Source organism: Macrotis lagotis, chromosome X (assembly GCF_037893015.1).
Source record: "Macrotis lagotis isolate mMagLag1 chromosome X, bilby.v1.9.chrom.fasta, whole genome shotgun sequence".
Lineage (NCBI taxonomy): Eukaryota > Metazoa > Chordata > Mammalia > Peramelemorphia > Peramelidae > Macrotis > Macrotis lagotis.
Window position 1 is genome coordinate 144282389 of NC_133666.1, and position 10379 is coordinate 144292767.

A 10379-nucleotide genomic window follows, 5' to 3' on the forward strand; every position below is an offset into this window, starting at 1 on the left:
AACTTTGGCTTTGAGTTTCATGGGATTTATGTTTGTGAGTCTTCTTAGGGACATGTAAATCCCTCCTCTCAAATTTGTCCATGTTTAGCACTCTAATCAGGTGGATCTATAGCCTGACTTAGTTTACTTTTAAAGTCTATTTAACAATAGGAGATATATGAGGCTATGGCTCTACTTATACACTTTATGTCTCTCATTTCATCTCTTAGGTTATCATTCCATCCAGAAATCCCAAATAAATAAAGCATTTAAATAAGTGATCCTGAAGTTCTGAACCCCAAAAGGGCAATTTATTACATCAAAAGTAGTTTCATCTTGTTTTTTAACCATCATTTTGTAATGCTAAGCTTCAGCTGCCTGAAAATCACCTGATTTTGGAGACGCAAGATTATCCCCACTCTCAACTGTCACTCATCTTAAGGGATATCATAAAAACTACCTCTCTCCCTTTCACCTCAGTGTCTCTTGATCTCCCTCCTCCAATGAGAAACCAGATATTTTAATCCCTATAATCCTGTTTTTCCTGATTTTTACTTATTCTGAAATGTATTTTAACTGTAAGAAACAAAACTTCTGGGTTCTTGGGTATCAGATCATTAGTCCCAGGTTGTTTTGCAACCAAATGTTTTGCAATCTAATGTTGCTTAGTAAGTTGCTGCTTAATGAATGATTGTCTGGATGTAATTATTTGGTTTCTTTACTTCACTGTAACAAGTATAACACAAGTTCTGACAGCTCTTACCAAGCTGGAAAGCTGTTAAATACAAAACTGATAGAGAATTTCAATTGTCTCATAATCATACTGGTACAATTCAGTTCAGTTACTGTAAAGGGTTTAATGGGTGATCTTTCCATTTCAAACAATCCTTTGTCTGTCTGCCTCTGAATACCCTTCCATTGTCTTCTGTAAATGCTAAAAAAAAATTATTGATACTCTTGTCTTTCTTTTTTGACTTTTCTGGGAGGGGAGGGGTATTACTATATTAGCCCCTTTATTCTACTCTCAATTCTCCCCACACACATAAATACAAAGTCCTCCTTTCTTACAAATAAACATATTTAAGCAAAATAAATCTACACACTGGACATCCCTGAAAATGTATGACTCATTTTCTATCTGTAATCTATCATCTTTTTTGTCAAGAGGTGGCTGGTATGCTTTACCATTGATCTTTTGGAATCATGGTTGTCATTGTATTGATTAGTGAAAACAAAGATTTTGAAAAATGTTTTTTTTATTCACTTTATTTCTCATGATTTTTTATTTTTATTTTTTTAAAAGATTTTATTTTGAGTTTTACAATTTTTCCCCTGATCTTACTTCCCTCCCCCCACCCCCCACAGAAGGCAATTTGCTAGTCTTTATATTGGAAAACTGTTTTTCTTTATGGTGTTACACTCATAAACACTGTTCTCCTGGTTCTGCTCACTTCATTTTGCATCAATTCATATAAGTCATCCCAGGTTTTTCTAAATTTATCCTTTCACCATTTCTTATAGCAAAATAACATTCCATTACATTAATAGCCCATTTCCATTTAATGGGAATCCATTTGACTTCCAGTTCTTTGCTACAGTAAAATGAATGTTTTTTCTCTTTGGAGTATAGATATACACAGTTTGGTAATTTGGGGGCATAGTTTCAAACTGTTTTCCAGAATAGTTATACCAGTTCACAACTCCACAATACATTAGAGAGTCTGCTCTCTCACAGCCATTCCAACAATTATTTTTCCTTTTTCTTCAATTTGTCAGTCCATTTATATGAAGTGAAACATTTTATACTTCTTTTAGTGATAGGGAGCATTTTTAATATATCTAATAGCTTCGATTACTTCTCTTAAAAACTCACTGTTCATATGCTGGGATCATTTACCTATTGGGAAATGGCATTATCCTCAAATATTTGAATCAGTTCCCCTTATGTCCCCTTATATCCCCTTGGATAATTGGCCTTATTTAAAGTCAGCCTCTTCTGATGGCAGCCCAACTTGGTGTTGTCTTAGACTTCTTTTTTGCTTATGCAATCTCCAACTAGATATTGATTTCATCCCCTGCTGTCAGCCTAATAGTTCAATTCTGAAAATCACAATGGTTTCAGCTCTCCAGACACATGTATATTCAATTATTGAACTGGTCCTGTTTCCTGCTATGCCTCCCAGGACTCCAAGGTGTACGTATCCAGACCTTTAATCACTGTATAGTAAATTAGGGGGGTTAGTTGTCCCCACTTCTATTTTGAAAGATCATGATTGAGATCTCTCTGGCTTCAAATCTCAATTACTGGAGCTGTAGCCTGGATAGAGAAGTATACTGATGCTTCTTTTTGATTTTCTTGACCATTGGTATTTTCCTAAATTCTTTTTAGATTTGTGTTGGAAGCATTTATGAGTCTCCTCTACAACTTTCCACACTGACATCAAACCAATAATATCTAAAACTCAATATATCTCAGATTTAACTCATCTTTCCCTACCTAAATCTGACTCTCCCCTAAAGCCTCTCCATTTCCATTGGTGTGGATAAATTGTACCCTCAGCAGCTAGATGACACAGTGGGTAGAGCACCAGCCCTGAAGTCCACTAGGCATTGAGTTCAAATCCAGCTTCACTTACTGTGTGAGCTTGGGCAAGTCACTTAACCCTGATTGCCTCACAACCAGTACCATCTCCAGTCATCCTGATCCATCTCTGGCCATTGGACCCAGATGGCTCCAGTGAGGCTGTTGACTTAGCACAGCATGCTTCACTAAAATCCAAATCACAAGTATATCATGGCATCATGGTATCATGGTCTTCAAGAAAGAAGGATCAAATGTATAGCATGGAATCAATGTAAAGATTATCTGATTGCCTTCTTTGGGGAGGGAGGGAAGGGAGGTTGGGGGAAAAAATTGTAAAATTCAGAACATTACAAAAAATGATTACTATTGTATATAATTGAAAAACAAAATACTTATATTAAAATATAAAATAAAAAAATTTAAAAGTTAAAAAAAGGCTCAGTAGTCTTTAAACTCCCTCAAAGATTAAAAAAAAATGTCCCTTTTCATTTTTGAAGTTCAATGTTTTTAGCTCATGGACTTGGGGCATTTGGTGCAATGGCACTCAGGTTTATAATCTCAAAGTTAACTTTAATTCTTGATCCCTAATATCACTACCCCACTCTTCAAAACCCTTCACCTCCATCCAATCAGTTGTCTGGTGGCTACTATTTTTACTCTTACTTTCAACTCAACTAGGTTGTATAAATAGATAGTGCACTAAGCCTGGAGTCAGGAAATCCTGCATTCAAATCCAGTCTCAAACACTTCCTAGCTGTGTGGGCAAGTTATTGCCTCTGTTCCCTCATCTGTAAAATGAGGATAAGAATAACCCTTACCTTTAGGGTTCTTTAAGGATTAAATAAGATAACTGTAAAAAGTTTATTAGCACTATATACTCTTACTACAATAATGCTAGTTCAGTCTCTTCAATCTTTACTTACAATTGCGAGTTCCACTGTATTGGACCAAAAAAACCCCCCCAAACTGCTGGCGTCCAGTCAATTTGAATCTGCACAGATGTATGTGTTCAACATACAGTACAACATGTATTTGGACAATTAATATATTCATTAACAAATATGGCTAAAGGATGTCCAGGATCATGGGAAGAATGTAAAAATGAAAGAAATGGTTCTGGTCTTCAAAAAGCACCACATTTTGGCAGGATATCTGAGTGGCAAGAGATCAAATATGAATAAATATGAATAAATTGTATTTAAATAAAGTTTACACATCACTTTTCTCAATCAGCCTTTTAGGGTAAATATTATTATTCCCAATTTTACAAAAAAGGAAACCAAGGCTGAGAAGAGTTAAATAATTTGACATACTGCTATTGGAATCTGGATTTTCTGACCAATGTCCTTCTCATAGTACCCACACCACAAAAAATAGAATGTGGGAATTCCATCCAAACACTATTGTGGTACCCGAAAGAAAAACTCCAAGTTGTGGTTGCTAATTAATTTTTCTTACTTGCAATAAAAGGGAGACACATAGATAGCTTTCAGTAAAAATTCAAGATGATTTTTTTATAGTTTCTTTAAATACAAATCATGCCCTCCTTCCTAACCTACCCTACCCAGCATAATAAAAGGAAATGTTTATTCTATTCTGATCAGCTACACTAACATATAATTAACAAGACACAAAGAGAAAGGAACAAGCATTTATTAATTGACTACTCTGTATTATGTACTATGCTTTATATTATTATCTGGCAGTAAAACATTCTCATATTTATGAAAAGTTAGAAATACATGTGAATAAAAACATCTTCATGATTAAGAAACATTTTATAATATGAAATTACGCAAATAAAGTGACTGTCCATACTCTTTGACCCTAAGATTTGATTATTAGGTTTTATAAAATTAGAGAGGATTTGAAGGATGAGGACACCCAAAGGGAAACTGATAAAATGGGAACATGTGGAGTGGGCTGGGTTGGGTTGGGTCCCAGACCCCCTGGATCTTGGAATTATACAATATGGTTTGCTATAAAAAATAAGGTCATTAACAAGACATCAAAGTATGACTTGTGTGTATGTGAGAGACAGCAAGAATTGGAAGCAGAGTCTCAGATTGAAGAATGGCTAATCAAATTGTGGTAGCTGAATGTAGTGGCATAGTACTGTGCTGGAGGAAATGATGAATGTGGTGAATATAGAGAAGCATGAAAAGATACGCATGAATTATCAAAAGAAAGAAAGCAGAGCCAAGGAAAAAACGATTCATAAGACCACAATATAAATGGAAAAAATATACAAAAAAAAAAATCAAGTGAATGTGACAAAATTTTATAAAGAGCAAGGATGATTCAGAGGTATGAGAAAATACCCCTATATTACACCTTTGCAGAGGTAGGCCACAAGGATTGTTCACAGCACTTATTTTTGCATATTTTCAAACCATTACAATGTTTAGATCAGTTACGATTTTTCTTTTTTCTTTTTTTATAGTTAAAAATATTTTGTTATATGTGATGACGCTCTCGGACGATAAGGGGGAGTAATGCTGGGGGGTACTATGGTGATTTAAGAAAATTAATAAAAAATTATTTAAAAAAAAAAGGAAGCAGCGTGCTTTAGCCAGTGATGGGCCAGCGGAAGCGGGGTGCGGGTGACCCGAGGCTAGGGGCCCTGGGCTGGGGGGGCAGGAGGCCGGAGGCCTGCCGCTGCCCACGGCGGGATGGCCCGACCCGGCGCGGCGCGGCGCCGACCAGCGCCCCGGGCCCCAGGGGGCGGCCTCCGGCGCGCGGGGGCGCTCGACCCGCGTTTAAGCAGGGGCCAGGCCGCGCGTGGTACAGGAGGCTGCGGAGCGCGCCGAGCCCGGGGTCTGGGCCCAGGAGCGAGGCTGCGAGGCTGCGACGCACGAGGGCGCTGCGGCTGTGCAGCGCGCCTGCTTCGGCCCATCTTCCCCGGGTCCCCGGCCCGCCCCCGAGACGCTCACTGAGTGGGGGAGGGGCCGGCCCCCGTGTAGCTCCGCGCCGCTTCTCCGCGCCGCCCCACCCTCTAGGCCCGAACCGGAAGCTCCTTCTCGCCCAGGGCGTGGCCCCGGTCTCCGGAAGGGCGGGGCTTAGATTCCCACGAGCTGCGCTGATTGGGCCACAAGCTTCTCCGGGGCGGCTTCAAAGGCCGGAAGAGACGCCCAAAGCAGCGGGGGAGGCGGGGTTGGGAGGTCGCCGTCCTATCGGGCCCCTCCGAGGAGGAGGTCAGAGTGGGCGGGGCCAGCGACGCCGGGGTGGCCCCGCGGGGCTGGAGGGGCGGCGCAGCGGGCCCGCAGTCCGCCGCAGACGCGGCCGCGGGCTTATGTCCTCCGCGGCCCCTTTACTGGCGCCCCGCGCCCCGCGGCGCTGGGCCCCCTAGGCGCCACCAGGCGGCCGCGGCCTTGGGCTTGCACCGCGGAAGCACGGCCCGACCCCCTTCCTGGAGCGCCGGGAGGGTTGCGGGGCTCGGTCCTCACAAGCGCCCGGACGAGGGAGAGCGGCCGCCGCCGGCCCGGCGCCCCATCGGGTGCGGAGCCCGAGCAGTGTCCCGAGGCGGGCGGAGAGGCCGCACACCCCCGCAAGGTGGGAGCCGGCAGGGCGGAAGATGCCTCAGCTCAGCCTCCGACTGCTTCCAGTCTCCACTCGCCCACTCTATCTTCATGCGACCAAATAATGCATTTTTAAGGAGGGGGCCAACTAAATGTTGCCTTTTCTAGCAGGATTGCTGTTACTTTCCTCATCAAAAATGTGAAATTATTCCTATTTGCTTAAACAATAAAGTCTAAACCCCTTAGCCTATCCTGGCTCCCACTACTCCCTTATAACTTTAGGCTATCCAATAGTCAAACTGAATTGCTACCTATTGTCCCCAGGACTTGACACATTTGGAAAATTCATCAGCTCCTATGGGTTTAATAATGATCTTTATACAAGTGCCTCCAAAATCTTTCTTCAGCTCTCAGTTTCACATAATCTAATTGAACATTTCCAGTTAGATATTACAAAGACAGCTCAAATTAAATTTTACTAAAATCCAAACTTCCTTATATCTGTAAAGGACACAGCCATTCTTCCAATCTCTCATGTTTACAATCTTGGAATCATCCTTTAGTCCTTGCCTTTCATTCCATCCAGCTAGTCAATCAGCTGCCAAGTCTTGTTGCACTTTATCTCCCTAAAATCAACTGCATCATTCATATAGCTACCACCCCAGTTCAGGTCCAATTCACCTTACTCAATATCTTGTCCTAATTGGTCCTAAAGCAGGTGCCTCTCTCCCTCTCATCCATCTATCTGCTTTTGTCATTTTCCTGCTCAATAATCTCCATTGGTTCCCTGTCTTCTCAAGGATCGAATGCAAACACTACCTCACATTTAAAAGTATATTTAGGTGGCACAGTGGATAAAGCACTGGTCCCGGAGTCAGGAGGACCTGAGTTCAAATCCGCCCTCAGACACTTGATAATTACCTAGCTGTGTGGCCTTGGGCAAGCCACTTAATCCCATTGCCTTGCAAAATCCTAAAAAAAAAGAATAAGTATATTTAAATGCTCCAATCTAGCCTTCCAACCCTGTGGCAGATACAAACTGATCTGTTCTTCACTCATTCCACTCTTATCCCATCTCCACATTTTTTTGTATTGGATGTCCTCCCTGCATTTCCTTTTCCCCTACACTTAACACTGAGAGTTATTGACTTCTTTACAAGTTCAGCTTGTGTCCCCCTCCCCTTTTTTAGGTTTTTGCAAGGCAAATGGGGTAAAGTGGCTTGCCCAAGGCCACACAGCTAGGTAATTATCAAGTGTCTGAGGGCGGATTTGAACTCTGGTTCTCCTGACTCCGGGGCCAATGCTCTATCCACTGTACCACCTAGCCACCCCTTGTGTCCCCTTCTAAAATGTTTTCACCCCCAACCTAGTGCCATTCCCTCCAAAAAATTATTTTGTACTTACTTTGTATCAATTTAAGTGTCCATCCCATGAAACCTATATGGAAATAGGCCAGAGAGCCTGATCTCTTTTTGAGGGTGGAGGACAGACTCCTCTAGGACTGAACTCTGATAAATTTATGAGTTCAAGGCTAGAAGTGCCTTAATGGAAATAAGAGAATATGAGTTCCATAGCCTTTTGTATATATACATATATATATATATATATATATATATAGTCTCTCCTGAGGATATAAACTTCTTGAAGACATGGTTTTTTTAATTTGTATTCCTACTGCAAAGAGATTTTTTTTAATCTCTAATATCCATGACAGTAGACACACAGATCAATTATTTTATGCTTCATTTCATATTATAAATCAAATTGCCTGGAGAATAGCTGAGATGAATCTGCACATCCAAGATCTTAATAAATTCTATTTGTCAGCTTGCAGTCCATCACCCAGTCCTCCTGATTAACACAGCAAGATACTTGCATCTTGCCTGCTTGGTTTATCATAAGAATTATTTCCCAGTAAAGCTATTTTGGTTTGTAAGGCAGCCTTCTTCATCCATACCGCTAACAGTGCTCAGAGAATGGCTACCCAAATCCATACAGCTGGGAGGTGGCAGAGTTTAATCATCTGTCTAGTTCAATACTCTATATTTGACTACCTTTCCTTGCATCTGAAAAGAACAGAGATAAAAAGTAGATTAACTCAGTTTTTCCCTAGTGATAGCTAAGATTTAAGCTTAATGCTAATGTTAAAGTGATAAAGCATCCTCAGTTTAGAAGTAGTCAGAGAAGTAGTCAATTTTAATCCAATAAAATTTTTAGTGGGTTGAAATTATTATACTAGTTGTTAAATATAATATTCCCTTTAAGACCTCTGACCCCACATGACTGCAATATTAGTGAAATTCCACTAAACGTTATTTCTAAATCAGTCTCCAATTAAGTCTATATAATGAAGTGAAAATCATTTCACAGGTAGGACCAAAAGGCATCCTGGGAAGATACTTGTTCTTAAATCAAAGAATCACTTTCTCTGGAAACAATTCTATTCAGTTTGTTGAGATGTTCTTTTCTCTTGTCTAATGAGCCATCCCAAGGCTTATGTCTTATGTCTTTTTTTTAAAATTTCTTCCCAGATGTAAAGTTTCCTGAAGCCATGGACTTCTTTTCTTCAGTTCACAACACTTCAGGTCACAGAGTAAAGTATAAAAGCCATCTTTTTTCCTAAAAGGAAGGAAACACACTTTAACTTTTCTAAGTCTGAGTGAATAGAAAAAGTCCCAAGACTTAGAGCTAGAGTATAGCTAGATGAAGCTAGATGTAAATTCATCTGAGGGAACTAGTTAGTAGATAAACAAAATCCTGAGGTCTGAGGGAATTAGTAGACAAACTAAAATCCAGTACCTTCCAGTAGCTGCAGTGAGAGGCACTAATTTTTCAATCTAGAAAGAAGTTTCTAATGGAGTGCATAGGGACCTACCTCTGGTGCTAATATATTCAACATGCTCATCAACAAAAATGATTAGGCAGGTATAATTATCAGTAACAGAATCAAGATTCAAAAAGATCAACACTAGAAAGGACCAACCTACTAATAGGAAGAACTTTAAAAGGAATGCATGTTAAAATCCAAAGTTGGTCTTTAAAAATCAACTTCAGAGACAGCTAGTTGGCACTATGGATAGAGCACCTGCCCTGCAGTCAGGAGAACCCAAGTTCAAATGTGACCTCAGACACTTAATAATTACCTAGCTACGTGAACTTTAGGCAAGTCACTTAACCCCATTGCCTTGCTAAAAAAAAAAAACCCAAAAATCAACTTCCTAAGTTCAGATGGAGGATATCAAGTAGTTCACATGAAAAGGGATCTGGAAGTGCTAATGGACTGCAAGATCAATAGGTCAATAGCCCCAATAGAGATAATGTATGTTAGACTGCTTTCAATAGCAGCAGAGTATCCAGAACTAGGGAAGTGATAGTCTCAATGTTCTCTACTTTCATTAGCTTATTATGTGTGTTACTCTGTCCAATTCTGCAGGTACTTGGTCATTTGTTGAAGACATTTCAGAAGGTACTCAATTTTCAGGTATGTCAATAAAATGGTCCCTTCCATTCTATGAAAATCTTTAATTCTATAGAAAGTTCTGGAGATAAATGATTTGTCCAAATTAAACAAAGGGGACACAAGTTAAATCTCCCTGTGGAATATATAAACTCTATATAATACCATCCATCTACCACAGCTCCCCTCCCCATACCCTGAAAAAATAAAAGTTGTGCTATTATATGATTGTGAAGATGAAGATGAGGACAAAACAGATGAGAAGAGGGGGAAAAGCTGGTCCTAAAGTTTCATTTTCATTTTGCTTGCCTAATCTCTATCAGTTCATCCATTACATGGTCTTTGCTAAGAGACACCCAGACCACAGCCTCATATACCAAATAAACACTGGAATTAGCTTGAAATTTTCTCTTCTTATTCATAAGTACAACTTAAATTTGAAAGGGATCAGGTACCTAGATCATCCTGGTCGACTTCATTTATTTTTTCAGAAATTTGTTCAGTCATTTCAGTTGTGTCTGACATTGTGTGACCCAATTAGGATTTTCTTAGCAAAGAGACTACCATTTCCTTCTCCAGCTCATTTTACAGGTGAGGAAACTGAAACAAATAGGGTTTAGTATCATTAAGCTAGTGCCTGAGGCCAGGTTGGATCCCCTATTCACTTCACCACCTTGTTATCTCAATCTCATTTAACAAATGAGAAGCTCAAGGTGTTTGGATAACCTGCTTAAAGCCACACAGCTAGACTAAAACCCAGATGTCTTCTTCAGAGCTATACTCCTTGGAGTTGGAAAAACAATGAAAATTCCTAAGAAGAAAGGTCAATCAGTTTATGCAT

The 10379-nt window shown here is 40.1% G+C and overlaps 1 long non-coding RNA gene across 1 annotated transcript; it reads right to left on the reverse strand.

The window, feature by feature from the left end:
• Positions 1-8256: 8256 nt before the first annotated feature.
• On the reverse strand, positions 8257-10370 carry LOC141502882 (uncharacterized). The gene is made up of 2 exons (XR_012472709.1): positions 9994-10370; positions 8257-8700 (listed from the first exon to the last, which is right to left on the reverse strand). It is a non-coding gene; the product is annotated as an uncharacterized LOC141502882 (long non-coding RNA).
• Positions 10371-10379: the final 9 nt, after the last annotated feature.